Source organism: Triticum dicoccoides, chromosome 5A, assembly GCF_002162155.2.
Source record: "Triticum dicoccoides isolate Atlit2015 ecotype Zavitan chromosome 5A, WEW_v2.0, whole genome shotgun sequence".
Taxonomy (NCBI): Eukaryota; Viridiplantae; Streptophyta; class Magnoliopsida; order Poales; family Poaceae; genus Triticum; species Triticum dicoccoides.
The window spans coordinates 517,257,323-517,265,636 of record NC_041388.1 but is presented as its reverse complement, the minus strand read 5'-3'; the positions used below and the strand labels follow the sequence as shown (position 1 = coordinate 517,265,636).

At 46.7% G+C, this 8,314-nt stretch overlaps 1 pseudogene; it reads left to right on the top strand.

Annotated features, from left to right (window-relative positions):
* Window positions 1-4,278: 4,278 nt before the first annotated feature.
* Window positions 4,279-5,685, top strand: LOC119297696 (annotated as a pseudogene).
* The last annotated feature ends 2,629 nt before the right edge of the window (window positions 5,686-8,314 follow it).

The following is an 8,314-nucleotide window of genomic DNA, read 5'->3' as shown; positions in this document are numbered from 1 at the left end:
TTGATTCAACGAGCTAGTCAAGTAGAGGCATACTAGTGACATACTGTTTGTCTATGTATTCACACATGTATTATGTTTCTAGTTAATACAATTCTAGCATGAATAATAAACATTTATCATGATATAAGGAAATAAATAATAACTTTATTATTGCCTCTAGGGCATATTTCCTTCAGCCCTGGCGTTGCTGGTAGCCGCCGCCTCCACCGCCGCGAGAAGGAGAAGAAGAGGTGCGATCGCCACGGCCGCGCCCTCTGTTCCCTCGTCCGCGGCCTCCTCTGTTGCGGTACTGGCCACGCCCTCTGTATATGGCGTTTGCAGACGAACGGAAACTTGATGGTCCATCGCCCAACATCTCCATCCTCTGATCGAAGGCTGAAATCTGTGAGAAAAGATCATTAACGGTGATTGAGTTTTTGATTGCGCCGACCGCTGCAACAATAGGATCGTAGTCCGGTCAAGGCCAGCGGGGATGTAGTCGACCATCTCGCCGTCGGTTACTGGACGACCGGCGACTGCGAGCTCATCTCCGAGACTCTTCATCTTGGCGATGAAGGAGTTGCTTGACATATTGCCCTTCTTAGTGTTGGAGATGGCAATTCTCAGATTTGTTATCCTGGATTGGGACTGCGCAGCAAATAATGTGGTGAGAGCAATCCATAGATCATGTGTACTCTCCTTACCAATGACCTGCGCCAGGATTTCAGGGGTTAGCGAGTTCAACAGGTAGCTCAGAACCTGTTGATCTTTTGCCAGCCACGGTCCATATAAAGGATTTGGCTCAATGTCTGTGGTTTTGTCTGCCTTCGCGACCTCCACCGTTCTTGGCGGTGCGGCATCTGAGCCGTCGAGGAGGCCGGTTACTTGTGCGCCTCGCAACGCTGGCATTACCTGCGCTTTCCAGAGAAGGAAATTTCCCCTCGTGAGCTTTTCTGTTGGTGGCGCTCCGAGGTTGAGGGCGACGCTGCTGGAACCTGCCATGGCGATTGGATTTCTGACGATAACTTGGTTTCTGTTTCGCTAGATGAGGGGATCGCTAGATGTGGGAAGAGACTAAGCTCTGTATACCATATTAGATTGGCGAAAGCGTTGCTACTCCCTCGTAAGGGAGCCGTGGCTGTTTATTTATTGGGGCAAAACCTTGCCGTGGAGTACAGGAAAAGGATTAGGAATCCTGCTATTATAAGGAGATAGAAAAGGATACGACAGGGAGAAGGAGAGAGATAGTTCAGATTACATGTATACTACTCAAACTCTAACAAGGGGCTGCGGTCCGTGGATCATGTGCGCATCGATGAAGGCAGGGTCGGAGATGACCTCGCACCACTCCTTGCAGACGTGGCGAAAGTGCCGGAGGTCGCTCGCCGGGAAGCGAAGCAGGACGCTGGCCAGGACGTCTCGCGGGATAGCATCGTTGGAATCGCCGGCCATCGCCTGGTTTTGGACGAGAGTGCTTGGTTGATTCAGGATTGATTTACGTGAGAATACATATAGCCGGTGACCTTATGATTGTAGGAATTTGGTAAGCGATTTGTATCTCCTTGGGGACGCCGCGTGGTTTCTAGTTTCTAGATAGATAGGTGCCGAACAAGGCAGAGATGACAGGTTGCACGTTCCAACAAGATCGATCGACTTGCGTGTCAACAAGATCTAATTTAAACTAGAGGCATAACTCCTAATTCTATCTCTAAAGTGCTTTTTTCCGGGATCTTAGAGCTTTATATCTTCTAATAACACTGTGCTTCCTAGTTTCGAAGATCCCACGTTAGATTCAGATCTCCAATTAAAATCGGAGTCACCTGATTTTAATCGGGTCAACAATTTCTCAAAACTTCCGCATTCAATTATTTTATACTATTGACTCACATCATGTTTTTTATTTTTTTAAGACCTCACAATTAATTAAGGCCTCACAATTAATTGAGGTGTCTAATTTAGAATTGAGTCACACAATTTTGATCAGGTCAGCAATTTCTCAAGGAGATCTCTCATTCATTTCTTCAAATTTCCTAGGTTCCCTAATTGTTGACTGGGTCAACGCTTTCTCAAGGAGCTCTCTTATTCAATTCATTCATGCAATTAAGGTATTCAATATTATATTTGATATGCGATTTTGATCGGGCCAACAATTTTTTAAATCAATCAACAACAACCGGCTTATAAAAACACATCAATTTCACGCACCCTCTCACCACCTAAAAAAGCGCCACCATGTGATACTACAACACCAATATAGTATATGCAGCCATCGACTCAAAAAATTCCCCACATAAATATACGGTGGTTAGCTGATAACACAGAAGCAGACCACCAAAGGCTCATCAAATCATTGTATTATAAATAATAAATAAAACACCCTCCATCATCTCCTCCAGCCAAACTAAATATTCCATCAGTACCTAAATATAAGGTGTATTATTTTGTTGGAAGGTCAATTTTTTTAATTTTGACCAAGTTCAGAGCAAAAAATATCGACATCCACAATATTAAAAAAAGTATGAAGAATCATTTCATGATGAATCTAATTGTACTGATTTGATATTATGGATTTTGATATATTTCTCTACAAATTTGATCAAACCTAAAAGTTTTGACTTTTCAAAAAAGTAACACGCCTTATATTTTCAAACAAAGTGAGTAATTTTTTAAGAAACCAACGACACCAACGGCGCAGCAAAACACACACAGCCCTTCTAGTATATATAATAATCAAAGGGTATGGCTACGTCTTAGTTGACTGAGACTTAACTAAGTCTCAGTCAAGTGACATAGTATATAAAAAGAAAAAATAGAAATATTATTTTTGTACGAATCTTCATGTAAGATCAAAGGAATAGAGCATCGACTGAGACTTAGCAAAATTGATATTCAAATAAGAGTGTTCGCTGAACTATCAGCCAAGAGACTGTTGTCTACTGATCAGAAAACTTGGAGCTTCAGTAAGCCAGCTCTAGGTGACACACAGTTCTAGCACGCTTAGCACACATTTGCTGGGCACTCCATGCTTACCTTTTCCAGCACCAAGTGTGCATGGCATATGCCATTCCGTGGAAATTGTGACACTTGGGTGATACCGTTTTAGATTTTGTAATGAAAGGAAGAGTTATGAGTACATAAGGGAGTAGCTAGTAGATTTATCAAAGCTTTTACCCGCAAAAAAAACAAAGCTTTTGAACTCGGCAATTTTTGTTACTTGAGAAGAGTTCCTAAACCCAAAATTCAAAATGACAAGTTCCTCCATGCCCAAAAAGAAACCCTCCCTCGCGAAAAAAAGAAAAAAAAGAAACCCAACACCTATGATACCAACAAGTGGGCCTGACCCATGCAAAGCAACGGGTGCAAGGCCCAACACGAAGCAACCAGTGGACTAAGCCAGCCAGAGTTCAGTTGGAGGCCCAAAACCACCATCCATGGCATTGGCATATAGTACAACTATAGCTTTTAAACGTAGGTGGCGTGCTAAGCAGTGTGCACTAAAAGACTTAGCAACTTATCTCCCCAATTCATATGTGCTTAGCTTTGAGCAACTATACTCATTCATGCAATTGTTGGTAGGCATTTTGTATAGATCGGCGCACTTGACATTGTTTTTTCTCGGAGTCACCAAAGTGGTCTGTCTTCTTCTTAATTGTTTTGCCACATCAATTTCTTTTTGATAAAGTGGCATTTTAAGCACTTTTTTTTCAAAAGGGAGAAGTACACCAAGGCCTCTGCATCACATGATCCACACAACCATTTATTAATGCGAACCGAGTATCCAAGTTCCAAATAAAGATCCGGAAAACTACAAGTAAAAAAACACCTATACACCAAGGAGCACTGGGAATGGCCTCAGAAATCATTTTAAACGTGCCAATGGTATTAAAGAATTATTTCTTGTTCAAAAACGAAAGGAACAGCAGTGGAAAAGACGAGATGCTAGCTCATGTGTTTTTATAGTGGTTGGAATGGGGTGCATGTACCTACTCCCGCTTCCGTTTGAAGTAGGAAAAGGACCCGACTGTAGCAAGAACAATGACCAGGCTGACCGAAGCCGAACGCCCGCGCTCTCTCTGTTCTCTACCTACCGTAGGTACGTGCGTGCTGGAACTGCCCCAGCCGCAGCGTCGCACGCTCTGGAACTGCGGCCGCAGCGTCGCATGGCTTGTCTATATGGTCCATTTGACCGCGGCGCGCGTCACCTAACCCCGGCCGCGCACGCTATATATAAGCCACACCCACCCAGTTCATCTCAGCCAGGCAACAGAATTAAGCATTCGACCAAGCCATCCATCGACCTCCTCGATCTGCATTGGCATCGGTACTCAACTTGCATTGCTCGATCGCGTCGACGTCTAGCTCGAGCAACCTTAGGTTAGCAAGCTTGCTAGGTTGACAAATCTTCTAGGGCTATAGTACACACACTTTGCACTACGTACTCACGTGTGGTGTGATCACATCGTCGTCGTCGACATGGTCGGAAGCAGCCCCATGCAGGCGGTGCTGGTGGCGCCGGGGGTGAAGGACAAGCAGGTGCTCCCCTACAACTGGGACGCGCTCAAGGAGAAGCACGCGGTCGCCGGCCTCATGCGCTCCATCGCCGGCGGCTCCGGCGTGCGCGGCGCCTTCTACGTCCTCGACCTCGCCAGGGTCATCGACCTGTACATGCGCTGGCACCGCGCGCTCCCCGACGTGCGGCCGTACTACGCCGTCAAGTGCAACCCGGAGCCGGCGCTGCTCGGCGCGCTGGCGGCCCTCGGCGCCGGGTTCGACTGCGCCAGCCGCAGGGAGATCGAGGCCGTGCTCGCGCTCGGGTTCGAGCCGGGGAGCATCGTGTACGCCAACCCGTGCAAGCCCGAGGCGCACATCGAGTACGCGGCGCGGGTGGGCGTCAACCTCACCACGTACGACTCCTAGGAGGAGGTGGCCAAGGTGAAGCGCGGCCACCCGAACTGCGAGCTCGTCCTCCGCATCAAGGGCCCCGACAACGGCGACGCCAAGGTCGACCTCGGCACCAAGTACGGCGCGCGCACCGACGAGGTGGTGCCGCTGCTCCGCGCCGCGCAGCGCGCGGGCCTCGGCGTGGCCGGCGTGTCCTTCCACATCGGCAGCGGCGGGACACGCACGGACGTGTACCGCGGGGCCATCGAGGCCGCGCGAGCGGCGTTCGACGCGGCGGCCGCCCTCGGCATGCCGCCCATGCGCGTGCTCGACGTCGGCGGCGGCTTCATGGCAGGAGGCACCGCGTTCGAAGAGGCGGCGGCGGTCATCCGCGACGCGTTGGCAGAGCACTTCGGCGACCTCCCGTGCGTGGAGGTCATCGGCGAGCCGGGACGGTACTTCGCCGAGAAGGCCTTCACGCTGGCGGCGCGCGTCATCGGGAAGCGCACGCGCGGCGAGGTGCGGGAGTACTGGATCGACGACGGACTTTACGGCTCCCTCAACTGCGTCCTCATGGACGACTACGTGCCGCGCCCGAGGGCGCTCGCCACCCCACGCGCCGGCGAGGAGGCGTACACGTCGACGGTGTTCGGGCCGACCTGCGACTCGCTCGACACGGTGGTCACCGGCTACCGGCTGCCGGAGATGAGCGTGGGGGACTGGCTCGTGTTCGACGACATGGGCGCCTACTCCATCGGCTCCGGCTCCCATTTCAACGGCTTCTCCATGTCCGACCTTACCACATTCTTGGCCTACTCTAGCTAGGTCAGAAACAACTAAAATATGGACAAGGCGCCACACATGTTTTTTTCTTTTCCTTTTTTGGCGAATGAACGTGCCACACATGTTAATAAGTTTCATGTATTTTTGTAATTTATTCGTATAAAAAGAGTTCGCTTGTAATTAAGCTCGTGTCCCCTCCAAGCTTTAAGGGCTCACATTCGTTTGACAGCCGACGGATTACGGATAATATATAACTTCCCATAAAGGAGGAAATGGCATGATCTGAATAGAACTAACCAAGACCTAAAAACACTGACCGAGCTCAGCGTCACACACAAGTAGAGTATATTTATCTTTCCCTCCCATTCATCCGCAAGCCCATTAAAAGTTAAATTAAAGATAAAAAATAAACTGTCAACTTGTACATTATTAACCACCGACCAGGCTCATTTTCAATAATACAAAAATCCATCCTCTCACAATATGGCAAGTTGGCAACTGCACATAATATGTAACTTTGAATAATTAAGTTGGAAATGGCATGATTCGGATAAAACTAGCATCTAAGAGCTGGAGCAAGCTCATAGGCCAATAGGTCGTACATAAAACTAGCTAACAACATCACAAAAGTGGAAAGAGCACATAATATATATAACTTCCCAAGTTAGCAAATGTTTAGTCGGCATGAAGCACGCTTGCGTTAAAGGTGTGGTTGTTAGGTTAGCTGATATGTTGGGTTGGGTCGAGTCTACCAGGGCCGACGAGTTTGGATTTAGGGAATAATTGTTGGTGTATAGTAGTCTAAACGATTACCTTCTCTATTAGTTTCAGTAGTATGGTTAGCAGGGCCATCCAGACCATGGCAGCGCAAACACCTTCTTTTCTTGCCTTCTTAATGTGGCTTTTCCTTCCCTTGGTCTACTTGATGTTGTAGGGGAGGTTGGGTAACTATTGATATCATGTGTACCCTGCGCCACACTCTAAGTTTCACTTGCATGCCACCTTGCGGTAGATCACAACCGATCTGCCACGTGGGGTAAATGTGGCGACCAAACTCCCCATTGTTTTCTTGAAGAAAGGGATTGCTCCTCGGTTTCGTCATTGAAATCATCAACATAAACATCAGGCATCAACTAAACATCAAAATAAAGTAAAGCTCGAAATAGCAAGGTGGAGGGAAACACCTACATACAAAACAACTTCCCATATGATGAAACTACATAGTTTTCAAACATACTAAAGAAGCATTTTGTTTCACAGGCGGCTGAAGTAATTGTACCGCCAGAGTTTTTCCACCGATGTGCTCCATCAGGTGTTTGTGACGCGTCGCTCCAGACGTGCCTATCCTCTTGCACGATCAAACACCTCGATTGCCACATCTGTGTGTTTTGTCGATCCTTGCCGGGGAGCCACCACTACTGTTTCCTTTTGTAAATCAACAAAATCAAATGAATAGTAGAGTATAGGTCACGTGAGATTTCTCTCTAGATGCACGCTTTGTTGCGTTTTCGACAAAGGGTGGATTTTATTTAATCAAAATGAAGTATCAAGCGGATACAAACACAATGAGCACATACCCGGCCTCTGCATAAGTAGGGTGCACACAACCAACACTTACGCACACACATAAAAAATACACCGACAAGAGCAAAGTCATACAAGACCAAAGCTATGCATGAGCGAGAAAAAAAACCCAAAAGCGATCAAAACAACGATCAACAAACTACTACATGATGCATGCTTTGTTGTGTATCTTCGAGATAACCCATATCACTGTGGCTAACCCAATAGCCATTGTTTTCCTCTGTCCTGGAGGGAGGCATGCAAGCAATGTAACATATTGATTTAAGTTAGATGGAAGCATATGAATTTGAAAACCTCACTGGATAACACTTCAAATGAACTTTGCCAACGATATCCAAAGAAGAGGTGAGCAATTGATTCATCACGAGTGACGGTGTCCTGAACTAGGGGGTACTAACCTAGTAGGCCCATGCTCCTCGAATTGGGCTGATGGGCCCTCATAGAGGGGACATCAACGCAATATCATTCACCTAGCCCTAGAGTTAGACCACATCTAAAGATCTAGAGGTAGATCAACTCTGTACTCGATACATCTATCTCAAATATAAACAAGAGTAGGGTTTTACCTCCATCGAGAGGGCCCGAACCTGGGTAAACATCGTCTCCTTGTTCCTGTTACCATATGTTCGAGATCCACAGCTCGGGACCCCCTACCCCGAGGTCTACCGGTTTTCACACCGACAACGAGCACAACAAAGATATTTATTTTCACCCACCCACGATGCAAAAGTACGTCTCTGATTTAATACTATGTTTTAGCAGCAACCAAGAGAAAGCATCAAAGGGAAGATGAGAATACAATTGTTGATATAAGGATTTAACCATAAAACCTTTGGCAGGATTGGGAACCTATATCAAAACATCCCTATTTATAGAAAGTTAATCATTTTAGTTAAGACACCTCAGTGCAAGCATCTGCTCCAGATATCTGATACATCTTAAACGTATCGATGGTTTTTATAAGATTCATGATGTATTGTTATCAATTACATACACTATGAGCATATTTATTTATTAATTTTCATTGGACTAACATATTAATCAAGTGCCAAGTATTTGTTATTTTTTTAGTTTGCAGTTTTTGTAA